The sequence below is a fragment of the Neophocaena asiaeorientalis genome, unplaced genomic scaffold (assembly GCF_003031525.2).
Source record: "Neophocaena asiaeorientalis asiaeorientalis breed wild unplaced genomic scaffold, Neophocaena_asiaeorientalis_V1.1 scaffold142, whole genome shotgun sequence".
Taxonomy (NCBI): domain Eukaryota; kingdom Metazoa; phylum Chordata; class Mammalia; order Artiodactyla; family Phocoenidae; genus Neophocaena; species Neophocaena asiaeorientalis.
The window spans coordinates 4403995-4420388 of record NW_020174563.1 but is presented as its reverse complement, the minus strand read 5'-3'; the positions used below and the strand labels follow the sequence as shown (position 1 = coordinate 4420388).

Here is a 16394-nt window from a genome sequence, read left to right as displayed (position 1 = left end):
GCGCGCGCGCACTCTGACGCCTCCGCAGGGCCAGGCTGGGCCGGGCGGGGCGGAAGGCGGGGCGCCCCCGGGGCCTCGCAGGCTGCCTGGGAAGGCTGGCAGCGGGGAGGAGCTGACAGGGCGCGGCGGGCGGCACCGCCCTCGCTCCTGCAGGCGTTGAGCAGCTAAGCCGTCTCGGGAAGCAGCTGTGGGTGTCCACGCGGAGTAGGACCTCTCGCTGCCTCCGGTGGCGTCCTGGCCGCTGCCCCAGCTCTGCTTCCTCTGGGCTGCAGCCATCAGGAGAATTCTAGCGAGAAAGGGTGCTTGTTATTGTTATTTTGGAGATAGTTTTTTTTGTTTTGTTTTTCAAAGGCAAGATGCCTTTTCGCCGGCAGGGACCAGCGTTTTAGCACCAGCGGAGTCTGGTCTTCAGTAGTGCTTCATCGTCGGCCCTCCGTGAACCCCACGTCGTTTAACCCGTCTTTGCTTCCATGGGAAAATTACGAAGCAGTGCAGTACATGACCCTCCTAAAGCGAGCGTGTGTGTCAGGGGAGCTTTAAACTATTGACTCCGGAAGATATGGTCAATAGAAGTCAAGCTCAATTTAGTTTAAGAAAAAAAAAAAGAAAAGAATCTCAGGAAAGAAATCAATATTTTTTAAGTTATTCATACTAGCTCTTTCACACGATTAACACTCCCACTGTAGTTCTCTTCTTGATGTGTAATTCAGCCATTTCGATTTCAAAACATTCAGTGAAACTTAGAATAGTGATTTTACCAGGCTAAAGTAGAACGTGAAAGTAATGGCCGTTTCCTCCTAATTCAATTGCTTCATTGACTGTAGTGTGAGAGAGGGTGAGACGTGTTATCCAATCTGCTGATAAAGTAATGTTCGTCACTGCTTTCAGCAGGACATCTACCTTAATTCATTTCTAATCAATCTTCAGCTTTGCTCATAGGTCAAATAAAGGATTGCTAAAAATAGAAAATGTGGATGTTTTGCCCCACACTGGAGAATGCTACAGATGAACCAATTGTCTATATAAAAAGCACTGTACAGCATCTGAACAGTCCACCAACATTCTGTTGTGAGTCAGAGGTTAGGAAAATGTTCTATTGTTTGAAAAATGTGCATTCTGTTTTCATTGTGTTAGATACAAGAAATATTTAGATGTAAAATACACTGTATAAATCAAGATAGGAAGTAAATCTTCACAAAAATCGTATCCGACGACAACTAGACAAAATTCAGGTATTTCATTAAATGCTTTTGCAGTGACTTTTCCTGGCTCCAGTATTTTAAGCCAGTCATGTGAATTAAATTTATTTTTAAGCATAGGGCTTAAAATAAATCTGGCAGTTGCCCTAAAATAAATGTCCTAAACCATGCTTGTCCTTTTTTATTACCATTTTTAGGTAGTCTTAGGAATTTTGTTGTTTCTCAGAGAACTGTGAGCATTTTGCTGCTTTCCACTTGGGCACTTAAAAAAATGCAGGTAGCTAAGACAATAATTGAGTGGCACTTATAAATGTAAGTGGGACTGAAAGCCCATCTGGCAAAGCTACTAGAAGTATAGGTGTGGCCTATATATTTTACTGATCTACAAGGCTAATCTGATGATTGTAACCCCCCACTATCTTTTACCATAAGATAGCTGGACTCTGTATCAATGTTTTTGTTTTTTAAAAGTCCTCACCTGTAATGGAGTAGAATCATATGACATTAAAGTTCCTTTCCAACTTTAAACTTCTATTGTCTAATTGTTACTAGTCTCTTTAAAAGCATTGTGGATATTTGAGATCACCCTTAAAGTATATATTAGAATCCTAAGTACAATTGCAAACTACTGATACCATGGATAAATATAGTAAGAATATAACATTAATTATACATACTGAGCCCTTACCATGTGTTAGGCACTATGCCATATATAATATCTCGTTAAAACTTCAAAAATACTCTGCTATAGTTATACCTACATTGTAAATGGGGAAACTGAGGTGCAGAAAGATACATTAGTTGCTCAAGGTCATGACAGACCCACGTTGGAACAGAGGCTGTCTGACTCCAGAATCCCAACTCTTAACTGCTGAGTATGCTAACAATATCCAATCCTAATACAGTAACAAGTAGTATTATTTCACAACTGTATTATTTACATCACATAGATTTAAATGATTCCATATAAAAAAAGGAAATTATAAAATTTACAATGTGAGCAATATGATTACAGTTCCTAGGGAAAGATGTGAAATGATTTTAGTAAGGTGTGAATAAAAAGGATCTTGGTAGTATTCAATAACAGTGGCTTGAATAGAGGTTCCCAAACACTGGGTCCAAGAACCAGTGGTCGTCCTTGGTGGAATTGCTCATAAAGGAAGCTGTTCTACTTTAAGACTGTCTTTCAATCTGAAATTCTCTTGACTACTTTTTTTAAAAACTAAATGTATTTTCCTTTAAGAAGCAAGAGTAATAGTAAATGGTACAGCTTTTTTTAATGTTTTTCACCTGGAAATTTAAAATTACAAAGTTGGCAACTTAAGCAAATATATAGATTAAATTAGTTATATGTTAATTTTTCTGGTTTTTGGAATTCAAACATCTGGAAGTGTTTAATTTATATGAGATTCATGCTAGGACCTAATGAAGAGACTGCGGTGCTGAAAGAATTTGAATGAGGCATATTTGGGAGAGATCATGGAAAAAGTAGAAAGATTTGGGTGTAGACTTGTGTATAGTGAAAGACAATTAAGTTGAGCATTCCTTTGCTTTCAGTTATTTCGTAGGAAATTGATTCTGTTTAATTTTATGGAATTCTTTCATAAACATTGATGTAGTAGCTAGCCTCGAAGGATGGTCCCCAAAGAACCCTGTCTTCCAGTATTCATGCCCTCCTGGAGTACCCTCCCACACTGAATCTGGTCTGGGGCCTTATGACCTGCTTTAACCAATAAAATGCAGCAAAAATGGCACTGTGCCAGTAACAAGCCTAAACTTTGTGAGTTTGCCTGGCAACTAAGCATTTAGTGCTCTGGGAAGCCCAACTAAACTGAGATCACCATGGTGTGAGGAAACCCAAGCTAACTAAACACAAGAAGAAATCAGATGGAGGATGACTGAGGAATCCAGCAAACCTTGAGAACAGAGTCTCCAGACTTATGACCCACATCAAGCCATTCCAGCAGTCCCCAGACATTTGAAACGCCCCAGACGACACCACAGGGAACAGACACAAGCTAATCCCTCCAATCACTGCCCACACATCAGAATCATGAACATATAATAAAATGGTTGTTACTTTGAGCTTCTAAATTTTGGGGTAGTTTTTCAACATTAAATAACCAAAACGGTTGGATTTCAGGGAAAAAAACATAGCTAAATGTGTATATAGACATCTATTGAGAGTACCTTTTATACTTGTTTTATATCACCACTATACAAGGAAGTGGTCCACAATGAAGTGTTGTAAAGGAATGACAAATTAACTCATGTTTATTGTCTTTACTTCAACAAACCTTTGTAGAAAAGAAATGTAAAAGCTTTTTGATCAAATTAAAGAATGCTTCCAGATTTTAAAAAATATTATAAAGTTACCGTATTCCCATATAAACGTATTTTCACATATATTTTTATATTTTCTCAATGCATAGTCACATCTATTCTATCTTAAAAATGTACCAAAAATTCAGGTACACGCTGTAAGTTACATATCAATTGTAACTTGGTGCCATAAATTGCATGTAATTTCAAAAATGCATACCACAACATATATACACTACCAAATTGAAAATAGATAGCTAGTGGAAAGCAGCCGCATAGCACAGGGAGATCAGCTCGATGCTTTGTGACCACTTAGAGGGGTGGGATAGGGAGGGTGGGAGGGAGACGCAAGAAGGAGGAGATATGGGGATATACGTATATGTATAGCTGATTCACTTTGTTATAAAGCAGAAACTAACACACCATTGTAAAGCAATTATACTCCAATAAAGATGTTAAAGAAATTTTTTAAAAAATGCATACCACAAATGTGTTAAGAAGGTTATGTGGCTAAGTTCCTACAGAAACTGTAGTTAACATTTCCAAGAAAGTATGATACTTATTATGTTTCATATAACTTTCCAAAAGGGCATTACTTTATTTATTTTTTTAGTGTGGAACAACTTCACTTGATTCTGAACAACTTTAGTAAACAAAAAGTTGTGAAAATTTAGGTTCAGTTCTGTTTTAAGAGGTTGGTTTTATATGATGAATATTTACCCTCAAGTAGTTTATATGTACATATTTTTCTAGATTTGTAAAGTGAATCAGGAAGAATATGTTCCATTACCTAGGAGTGCTCTTGAGATGAGCCAAGCTTTTTTTTCTTTCCACAGGATATTCAGGCTTGGGAGTCAATGTAGTTTGACATGTTTACATCTATTACAGCCTAGGTGGTGCCTAGGCAGTTGGGGATGTGACATCTATCAAGATTACTGCAAGGAAAAGTGTAGGACCAGCCCTGAGCACAGGGTGCCCTTAAGGGCTTCTCCTGACTCACCCTGGAATGCCTTCCTCTAACATCTGTTTTTTATTTCTTAGAAGCTGCTATTCCATTCAACTGCAAAAATACTTGCATTGACCCTAGAAACAGAATGGAAAAATAGAAGGAAACAGATTTCTGTAAAACAGTTACTTCCCTGCTCTATGTTATTGCCATCTTGGGGACCCTTCTGTTCCCACACTCACAAGCCCAAGCATGTAAATGTCTGATGTTATAATTCATTCCAAGGGTGGAGACTGTTAGGTTTGTGGAACCCCTGAGATGGTGCATGCATGACCATAGTAAGAGAGGAAAGCCCAAATCAAGGAGATAATAACAGATATACATAGTTGGTCACATACTCTTTTTCAGTTTTTGCAAGAGCCTCCTGTCCAAATTTCCCCCTCCCACCCAGCAGCCCCCCACTGGGTCCCATTTGTGTGTTTTCTAGCCCATTGCTTTTTAGGTACTTACATCTTCCTCTTTAGGGGCTGTTACATTAGTGAATTGCCTTTTTTGGCAGTAACGGACTCTCGCTCAATATCTAATTCCCTTTTTTTTTTCATAACGACTTTTATCACTCATCTCAGTCTCAACTTTTAAGACTTCCATGCCGGGATATGGGGATATATGTATACATATAGCTGATTCACTTTGTTATACAGCAGAAACTAACACAGCACTGTAAAGCAATTACACTCCAATAAAGACGTTTAAAAAAAAAAAAGACTTCCATGCCAAACACGTGGAAACAGAAAAATGTGTATCTGACATTTCACCATTTCCCCCTCCCTTTCATCATTCAAAGACCTCCTAAAATATAACATCTTCCCTAAAATCCCTGTAACTTGAAGAGAGGCACTGATTCCTCATGTTCACCAATCAGCATATAAATATCACCCATATACACTCTATATATTCTTTCTTAATTACCAAGACCCTTTATAAACCTTACTCCTTTTTATTTGCAGTGTTAGTGCTCTGCTAGCTGAATTTATACACATGCTCTTTATGTGTTCTTGTCATTGCTGCTTCATGCATTCCCTAAGGCATAGGCTAGGACTTTTAAAGCAATAATCATGTTTTTCTTTCATTATAAAAATAGTACACGCTTATTTTTAAGATTTTGGGAAATATGGAAAAGTAAGAGAACAAAATTCACTCATATTCCCACCACTCAATTACAATCACTATTGACAATGTTGGAGGTTTTCTTTTAATCATTATTTGTCCCCTGCAAAGGTTTGTTTGTTTTGTATGCTGTATGTGCAATTCTTATATACTGTTTTTTTTTTCAGCTTACATAATGGTTTGTATAGGCATAATTAAGCATAACTTTTAATACCTGCATAATATTCCATTCCAGAAATTTACCATACTTTATTTAACCATTACTATAAATAGTGCTACTATAAACATCCTTGTGCATAAAGTTTTTTCTTTTCTTTCTTTTTTTGATTTTTTTCCCTTTAAAAAATTTTTTTATTTTATATTGGAGTACAGTTGATAAACATTTTTTGGATTTTTTTCCCTTTAAAAATTTTTAAAATTTTATATTATAAAGTTTTTTCTTAATTGAGAATTATTTCCTTAGAAATGCTTCTCAGGGACTTCCCTGGTGGTGCAGTGGTTAAGAATCCGCCTGCCATTGCCTGGGATATGGGTTCAACCCCTGGTCTGGGAAGATCCCACATGCCGTGGAGAAACTAAGCCAGTGCACCACAACTACTGAGCCTGTGCTCTAGAGCCCATGAGCCACAACTAATGAACCTGCGTGCCACAACTACTGAAGCCCGCGCACCTAGAGCCCATGCTCTGCAACAAGAGAAGCCACTGCAATGAGAAGCCTGCGCACCGCTGCAACGAAGACCCAACGCAGCCAAAACAAAACAAAAAAAGAAATGGTTCTTAGAAATGGGCCAAAGCATTTTAAACACTTTTGATATATTTTGCCAAATTGTTTTTCAAATAGCAATGCAAGTTTACACTCCGGCTATTTATGTCCTTTTTTTTTTTTTTTTTTTTTTTTTTGCGGTACGCGGGCCTCTCACTGTTGTGGCCTCTCCCATTGTGGAGCACAGGCTCCGGACGCGCAGGCTCAGCGGCCATGGCTTACGGGCCCAGCCGCTCCGCGGCATGTGGGATCTTCCCGGACAGGGGCACGAACCCATGTCTCCTGCATCGGCAGGCAGACTCAACCACTGCGCCACCAGGGAAGCCCCATGTCCCTTTTTATCATCCTCCCCCTGGCACTGGATGTGTCGTTATTAACATCTTAGCTCATTGTTGTATTAATTTGCATATCTTTGATTACTACAACGTTGAATACTTTGCCATATGTTGTTAATTAGTTGTTTTTCTTTTTCTATGAATTAATTTGTGATTTGTGCCTATCCATCAATGGGGCCATTGATTTTTCTGAGCATAAATATATATGTATGTATGTGTATATATGTAGGTATGCATATATATGTATGTCTTAAGGATATTTTTATTTTAGAATTGAAAATTTTTACCAATTTATTGTTTATTTAAACATTTTGAATGTATTTTGTCAATTAAAATATATACTTTAAAAAATTCTGTTAAATCCATGATATTTTAAAGGAATTTATTTTATTATTTTTAATTTAGAAAGTCCTCCCACCTTCCAAAAGGTTGATATATATTTCTATTTTCTTTTGTCTCTTTTCCCCACCTTCACCATGGCTTGCTTTCTGTATATTTTTTTTAATTCCAACTGAAATGCATTTAGGCAAGAGCAGAAAGTCTAGCTGGGAGTCAAGAGACACTGAAACCAGAGTTGAAAAGCTCTGATGAACCATTGATACTCGCTCAGACTTTCCAGGTCTAAATGATTCTCATCTCTGCTTCTTGATGGTTTACTTTATTCTTTCCCTATGTCCATGAACTGATTTCTTCCTACTTCTCCCTGCACATAAGCCAAATATAGCAACTTCTGCATCATACACTTAATTACAGTGAATTTAAGTACTAAGAGAGGATAAGTATCTCTTGTTCCAATCCATATTCTGTAAATTTTACTTAATTAATTTTTGAACAGTTAATACATACTTTGACATATAAATCCAACAGATACAATGTGGTATTCAATGAAAAGTAATTCTGCCTCTCACCTCTGTCCATAAGCCACTTATTCCTTAACACAAAAGGCAATGGCTGTTCAGTTTCTTATATTCTTTCGGTAAGTACGCAATCATCCACATTTGTTACATAGACTTTTCTCAACCATGCTTTTTCTTCCCCTATCTTAACAATATATCTTGAAGATTGTTCTGTATCAGTAAATATAGAACTGTCTCATTCTTTTTAACACCTACCAAGTAGTTCACTTTTTGCATTCATAGCAATTTATTTAACCAATACCCTACTAATGGACATCTTAGTTGGTTCCAATCTTTTCCTGTTATAAACAATGCTGCAATGAATAGCTTTGTGCTTAAGTCCCTCCTGAGTTATTTATTTTGATTCTTTTCTTTGTTAAGTGGTTCTTCATTCAATAATTTTTTTATAGGAAGTGCTCATAGGAAAATGGTTTTCATTCTTTCTTTTTAAAAAGTTTCTACTGGGCTTCCCTGGTGGCGCAGTGGTTGGGAGTCTGCCTGCCGATGCAGGGGACGTGGGGTTGTGCCCCGGTCCGGGAGGATCCCTCATGCCGCGGGGCGGCTGGGCCCGTGGGCTATTGACCGCTGAGCCTGCGCGTCCGGAGCCTGTGCTCCATGACGGGAGAGGCTGCAGTGGTGAGAGGCCCGCATACCGCAAAAAAAAAAAAATTTCTACTTAGTCAATGTCTTTGCTTTCTATAATTTTCTATATAAACTTCAGGCTACTTTTCCTTTTGTTTCTGCAGTGATTTGGATTTTGGAATAAAGAATTCTTGTTGTTAGTCTACTAATAGTTACCTTTAAACACAAACAATCTTAACTATACATTTTTATGACTATAAATTTAAGCATAAAACTATAACTTTTGAAAACTTTCTTTTTAAATGAGAAATACAAATGGGCACCTTTTCTGCGCAACTTTATCTTTCTCTCTTTTTTTTTTTTTTTAAAAAAAAAAACAAAACACTATAGGGCTTCCCTGGTGGCGCAGGGGTTGAGAGTCCGCCTGCCGATGCAGGGGACATGGGTTTGTGCCCCGGTCCGGGAAGATCCCACATGCCGCGGAGCGGCTGGGCCCGTAAGCCATGGCCGCTGAGCCTGCGCGTCCGGAGCCTGTGCCCCGCAACGGGAGAGGCCACAACAGTGAGAGGCCCGCGTATCGCAAAAACAAAACAAAACAAAACACTATAATCTTTTCTTTCAAGTTTTACAGTATTATCTTCAGGTTTGTAACTAAATTATAACTAACATTTAGATTTACTTCTGTATTTTTAACTTCCATATTTGCTTCCAGTCCTTGTAGAGAATTTGTTTTCTTGCACTTTAATTTTTACTCATTTTTGAGTGGTCTAAAGTAAAACCTTAAATTATTTTATTTTTTTCTTCCAGTTCTATTGACATGAAGTTGACATACAGCACTGTATAAGTTTATCTGTATAACTACAGATAATGATTTGATTTATGTACATCATGAAATGATGACCACAATAAATTAGGAGAACACATGTCATCTCATATAGATACAAAGTTAAAGACACAGAAAAAATTTTTTTTTCCTGTGAACTCTCAGGATTTACTCTCTTAACAACTTTATTTTTAGATTTTTTTTTGATGTGGACCATTTTTAAAGTCTTTATTGAATTTGTTACAATATTGCATCTGTTTTATGTTTTGGTTTTTTAACCAGGAGGCAGGTGGGATCTTAATTCCCTGACCAGGGATTGAACCTGCACCTCCCACATTGGAAGGTGAAGTTTTAACCACTGGGCCGCCAGGGAAGTCCTAAATATTTATTTATTTATTTATTTGGCTGTGCCAGGTCTTAGTTGCCACACTCAGGATCTTCGTTGCCATGTGTGGGATCTTTTTTTTAGTTGCGGCTTGCAAACTCTTAGTTGCGGCATGTGGGATCTAGTTCCCTGACCAGGGATCTAACCCGGGGCCCCTGCATTGGGAGTGCAGAGTCTTAGCCACTGGACCACCAGGGAAATCCCAGCAACTTTCAAATATAACACACAGCAGTGTTAATTATATTTATAATGCTGCACATTACATCCCCAGTACTTATTATAACTGGAAATGTGTACCTTTTGAATGACTTCATCCAGTTCCCACCTGCCTCACCCCCTGCCTCTGGTAACCACAAATCTGATCTCTTTTTCTATCAGTTAGTTGGTGGGTTGATTGATTTTTGAAGTATAATTGACCTACAACACTATGTTAGTTTCCGTTACAGAACATAGTGATTCAATATTTCTATTCATTTCCAACTGATCACCATGATAAATCTAGTTATAAAATGACACCATACAAAGATATTACATAGTTATTGACTATATTCCCCACACTGTCTGTTTCATACCTGTGACACATTTAAAACTTTAAATAATTTTAAAATGAAGAATACTTAGGTGAGATCTAGCACATCTTTAAGCATGTCTGTTGTCTTCAGACATCAGTGACAACATGGATAGATACAGTTTTTTGGTTCGTAAATCTTTGCCCTAAAATTCTTTAAGTGTACTCCACTATCTGTTTTTAGACTTAGTGCTACTGAAGAAAAGTAAAAGACCAACCTGTGTTTTGCTACTTGATAGTCAACATTTTCTTGCTTAACTCTTGCAGGATTCTTTATGTATTTCTGAAATTCAAAAACTTCACTGGGATAATCCCAGGGGTGGATCTCTTATCATAAATTTTTTCTGGAAGAGGGAACTTCTGAAAAGACTAAGGTCTTCCTTCACCTCACTGAAATTTTCTCTTTAACATCCTTATTGGGGTATAATTGCTTTACAATGGTGTGTTTGTTTCTGCTTTATAACAAAGTGAATCAGTTATACATATACATATGTTCCCATATCTCTTCCCTCTTGCGTCTCCCTCCCTCCCCCCCTCCCTATCCCACCCCTCCAGGCGGTCACAAAGCACCGAGCCAATATCCCTGTGCCATGCGGCTGCTTCCCACTAGCTATCTACCTTACGTTTGTTAGTGTGTATATGTCCATGACTCTCTCTCGCCCTGTCACAGCTCACCCTTTGAAATTTTCTTATATATTAGTTTATTACATATGCTTCATTTATCTCATCTTCTTTTGGAACACCTATTACCAATACCTAGGATCTCATCTTTGTCTTCCTTATCTCTATTTCTTTTTGTTCTTTTCTTCTACATTCTGGGAAAGCTTCTCAAGTTTGTCTTCTGAAACACATTTGATTTGCTGCCCTGAAGAGTCGGCTACATATGACCTCCAGAATGGATTTTATTTGAGTTACTGCATTTTAAAATCTTGGTTTCCTTAAAGACTTTTCTACCCTGTTTTCTTTTCACCTTAATCTGTTTTCATTTCAGTTTAGCCTGCTCTATCTATTCGTACTTCATAGGCATGAGTTTTTTATTAAAAAAAAGATATAACTTAGATCTAGTAAAATGCACAGATCTTAAGTGTACAAGTCAGTGGAGTTTTATATATGTATACAACTGTGTGAACACCACCAAATCTATTATAGAACACTTTTAACACTCTCAAATAGTTCCTCATTTCCCCTCTCTATAAACACCTCACCAAGGTTAATCTGTATTCTGATTCCTATCACCATAGATTAGTTCTTCATGTTTTAGAACTTCATAGAAATGAAACAATATACTATATAGTTTCTTGTGACTGACTTGTTCTTTTTATAGATTTGGGAGCATTTTGTGTGTGTGTGTGTGTGTGTGTGTGTGTGTGTGTGTGGTACGCGGGCCTCTCACTGTTGTGGCCTCTCCCGTTGCGGAGCACAGGCTCCGGACGCGCAGGCTCCGGATGCGCAGGCTCAGCAGCCATGGCTCACGGGCCCAGCCGCTCCGCGGCATGTGGGATCTTCCCGGATTGGGGCACGAACCCATGTCCCCTGCATCGGCAGGCGGACTCTCAACCACTGAACCACCAGGGAAGCCCTTGGGAGCATTTTTTAATTGTAGTAAATATATATATAACTTAAAATTTACCACTTTAACCATTTTTAAGTGTACAGAAAAGTGGTATTAAATATACTCACATTGTTGTACAACCATCACCACCATCCATCTCCAGAACTTCCCAGCTTCCCAAACTGAAATCCTGTACCCACTAAACACCAGCTTCCCATACACCCTTCCCCCAGCCCCTGGCAACCACTATTCTACTTTTCATCTCTATGAATTTGGTACTATTCATAGTACTCTATGAATGAGGTACTATTTCAGGTACCTCAAATAAGTGGAATCATAGAATACCTTTTTGTGTCTAGCTTATTTCACTTAGCATAACATCTTAAAGTCCATCCATCATGTAGCACGTGTAAGAATTTCCTTCCTTCTTAAGGCTAAATAGTATTCCATTGTACATAAATAATTTTTGTTTATTTATTCATCCATTGATGGACATGTAGATTTTTTAAAAACGGTCTTCCTAAAATTTCTTCCTGTTCCTGTAGTAAATCAGTATTCGATTAAAATGTTCTTAAGAGATTATTTTCCTTGTCTTACACTGCAGAAATTTATTCCATAGTTCTCATTCCCCAACCCCCACCCCCATTTTCTCAACTTTGAATTGGGAGAAAAATATCTAGGCCCAGAGTTTGTAAACAGATTAGATGCAGTGTTGTTATTTTGTTTCCTTATCATATAGCTTAGGTATTGATGGACTCTGCTTCTCTAATATTCTGTGATTTGATATGCACAGGCCTTATTCTAGGTTTTTTTTTCTGCTTAGCAAGCATTTCTTTTGTGTAGTTCTTTTGAAATGAAGTAGAATCACTTCTCCATCCTCTATTAGAAAGAGGATGTTTAACCTAGAGAATTTAACTGTATTTACTCTTCCTTAAGGACGACTTTACCCCTCCCCGCAGCTTTCACTGTTTTTAGGGTTCTTCTAACTCTACCTCTACCTCTACCTGAAATTCTCTTTTTTCCATAATTGGTCAATTAAATTTTTGGGTTTTTACTAATTTTTTTTCTTCCAGCATTATTGAGATATAGTTGACATATAGCACTCTATAAGACTGAGGTATTACATCACCTGAAATTCTTTACCTTTGTGAAGACTACCTATCCCAAGGTCTCCATTCTCTTTATCCTGAGCCTTATTTTGTACTGGGGATTGTAGAAACTGAATTGGTTAAGAGGCGCTGTTAATGACAGGAAGGGGCACCCTGACCATTCAGACATCTGTTTCCACACAGTGAAGGCCATGGCTGCCTAGATTTCTCATTAGTGAAGCTCTGTGTTCCCAAACTATGGGCAGTCAGTGAAGGGAATCTAGAGGAGCCATGAGACAGAGTCCCTTCTACCTAATTTACAGATTTCCAGATTCAAAAGGTGCTGTGTGGGGAATTTCCTGGCAGTCCAGTGGTTAGGACTTCACTCTTTCACTGCTGAGGACACGGGTTCGATCCTTGGTCAGGAAACCAAGATGCCATAAGTGCATGGGGTGGCCAAACCAAAAAAAAAAAAAAAGTTGCTGTATGCCTCAGATATCAATTCTGTTTCTTAGTTTGGCACTAGTGAAAATTTAGTAATAGAAATACTTTCAGCATTCTCCTTTATGATTGACTTTTATCCTTTATTTCGAGAGTGATTGTGCATTTTCATCTTTTTGTATTACTTTGTGAATATTTAATGGAAGGCTGGGAGATGAACTATTAAATGCTGCTGTTATTCAGCCATCCCTAAAGTGTGGGTCCAAGGTTAACTTACTTTATATAATCCCCGTGTTATAAGACACCTAAGGAAGAGTCTCTTTCCCACTAGCTCGTTACCTTAAATGTAAGTATTAAAGTAATCTCTTTGTGTTAAGTACTTGCCATTCTCAGGAGCCTCATAAAAAGCAAATATTCTCCAAAGGGGTGAAACAGGTCAGTATCACCTTGGTTTGATAGCTTTAAGTCATCAAGCAACACCGGTTTACTCTGGCAATGAGGGAGTAAGGCACATAAACTGGTAACAGCCCATGTTGCATTTTCCAGTATTCAGACAAGCACTTTAAATCAGAAGAGCAGAAACACTTTTACTGCTTTGAACTTCCCATAGTACCCCAGGCAATCCCAGAAAAGGCCTCAGTACTTCTTATCTAGAATACCTCAGCTGTTTTACAAGCGTCGATGAGAATTGGAAAGCATCATCACAGACAGCTACTGCTGATCAACCCAGGCTCTTTACTGTAAACTTGTGGCTTCCTATTTTTGTTTTTATTTTTTTTTTACCAATGCTAATACTAGCTGTTATGACATCTTACAACACTGTCCAATAAGAACAACAGATAAAAGTGGGCTGCTACAATTGAAGCAGGGAGGAGTACCAGGGCATCCACCCTCTCCCCACTACTTTTGGTGGGGAAAGGGCTCCATGGAATGCCTAGAGCTCTGAGTAACATAATTTCTAAATCACTGTCCGAGACATCACTAAAGGGTGTTTGTCCAAACTACCCACAAAAGAAGAGTATGAGAAAGGGCATCAAGACATCTCGGCATAACTAGAATGCCTGAGTTCTGACTTTGTGTGTTATTTTAAGAATACACTTGATTGGTGTTGTCTATACTTAGCACTCTTACCCCTTCTATTCTAGGCAACTACTGAGGGAGTTCCATTGGACCGTGTGATCACCAAAACCTTACTCTTCCTTATATTCATTTTACATATCTTTATAAACATCCTTAAAAATCTTTTTCTTACATCTAATATCAGAATGTGACTTCCACTTCCAACCAAGTTAGAGTACATCCACTATGGCGCATCTCTGCTGCTGATTACAGTGAAAACTATGGACAAAATACACAAAAATCGGGCTTCCCTGGTGGCGCAGTGGTTGAGAATCTGCCTGCCAACGCAGGGGATACGGGTTCGAGCCCTGGTCTGGGAAGATCCCACATGCCACGGAGCAACTAGGCCCGTGAGCCACAATTACTGAGCCTGTGCGTCTGGAGCCTGTGCTCCACAACAAGAGAGGCCGCGATAGTGAGAGGCCCGTGCACCACGATGAAGAGTGGCCCCCTATTGCCGCAACTAGAGAAAGCCCTCGCACAGAAACGAAGACCCAACACAGTCATAAATAAATAAATAAAATTTAAAAAAAAAACACAAAAATCTAAGGACTCTCAAAAGTAAATGAAATCAGGTGGATTGTGGACTGGAGTCAAAACTTGAAGGAGCAATTCATTTGAGAATGAGTTTTCTATTTTTTCCCCTCTTTTCTCCTGTGGCTTTGCCCCAAGTGCAGAACTGTTTGCCAGCAGTGATACAGGGACTCTAAAACTCTAAAAGAAACCTTGCCTTTTTACACAGAAGAACTGGGAAAGGGGGCCTCTGTGGGGCAGAGAGTGTAGGAGGAATCCTGGAGAGAAGTGAGTTGGAGAAGAGGATATCCCAAAATTGTGTAAGAAACTAGACAGGTCCCTAACTTACCCTTGAGCTGCATATGCATGGGACAGACCCAAAGCAGCCTAGCAAAACTTTGAGAATTGAATTACTATTTAAACCACCAACCAGGTCTCAGACTAACCTCTTAGAGATGTATGTGGTTGAACAGACCCAAAGCAGCATCAGCAAGGTTAGGAAACTGAACTGAGATTGGAACCACTGTCCACAGAAAGGGATTTTTTGGTTGCTGTTCTAACAATCCATTTATTATTTATGTATTCCTCCATAGAAACACCCCCCGCACTGAAGAGGTTATTTGGAGTGAGTCACAACCTGGGGCCTGGAGTCTGAAATCTAAGGTACCCTCCTCCCTCATTTTGTGGCTTAGGTGGGGGCATAGACCAGACAGAACTGGCATCTCTTTTTTATACTGCATAAGGGAAGGGGACCTAGGCACACCCTGGAGAGGTGATTGGCAGGCTGGAAGATAAATTCTCTGAATAGCAGCACTTTTACCTCAATACAGGGCTGGGAGTTGGCTGGGAGTGCTGTAGGGACAGGGGGAGGAGTTAATTTGGTAGAGGAGTTATTTGCAGGTTACAGAGAGAAATGAAGGGAGTACACTGACACAGGGCCAGGGTATCAGCAGGGTCAGTAGGTGCTGCTGTATGTCTTTATTATCTCAAGGGGAAAGTGACAGAGGCATCATAGCCAAAGAGGCCCTTAGCAATTAGGCCTAGTGCCCCTGCAATGATTCTGGAGCGGTTTCCTCTCTCAACAAGGACAACAATGGAGGTGATCAGGTAGAGGATGGCCACTATGAGGGCTCACTCCAAGGCCAGTGAATGAATTGTATCTTGTGTGCAGGTCACACATGTAGACGACAAAGAAGATAGAAGCAAAGATCAATTCAATCACAGACAGATAGGAATATCCTGCTGTTGAGGCACTGAAGAGGGTCAGAATCACCAGGCACAATATAATCTCAGCAAACAGGAGACTTCCCTTTTGGGTGCACAAGAAGTTGGTGCAGGTGGTCCAGCAGTGGGGGGCAGATGTGTGCTGGGAATCTGCCATGGTGGGGCTGGAGTCCCTGGGGGCAGGGAGGATCTGCTTGCAGGCTCGAGGCTGGTGCACACCCAGCTGTCTTGCCGGATCAAAGTGATTTTAAAAATTTGTAGGTTGAAGCTAACTGGTTCTGTCACCTGCTAAAACAGTAATAATGATAATAATGATAATAATAATGAATAACATCCTTTAGAGAATTTTAACAGGATCTGTATCTACACAATTTAATATTCAAAAAGTCCAGAATATAATCCAAAATTACTTGATAAGGAAAAGGCCAGGAAAAGGTGACCAATTCTCAAAGGAAAAGAAAAATCAACAGA

General features: G+C 39.1%; 1 pseudogene; it reads right to left on the bottom strand.

The window, feature by feature from the left end:
* Nucleotides 1–15572: 15572 nt before the first annotated feature.
* LOC112408320 (proteolipid protein 2 pseudogene) lies at nucleotides 15573–16122 on the bottom strand (annotated as a pseudogene).
* Between the last annotated feature and the right edge of the window lie 272 nt (nucleotides 16123–16394).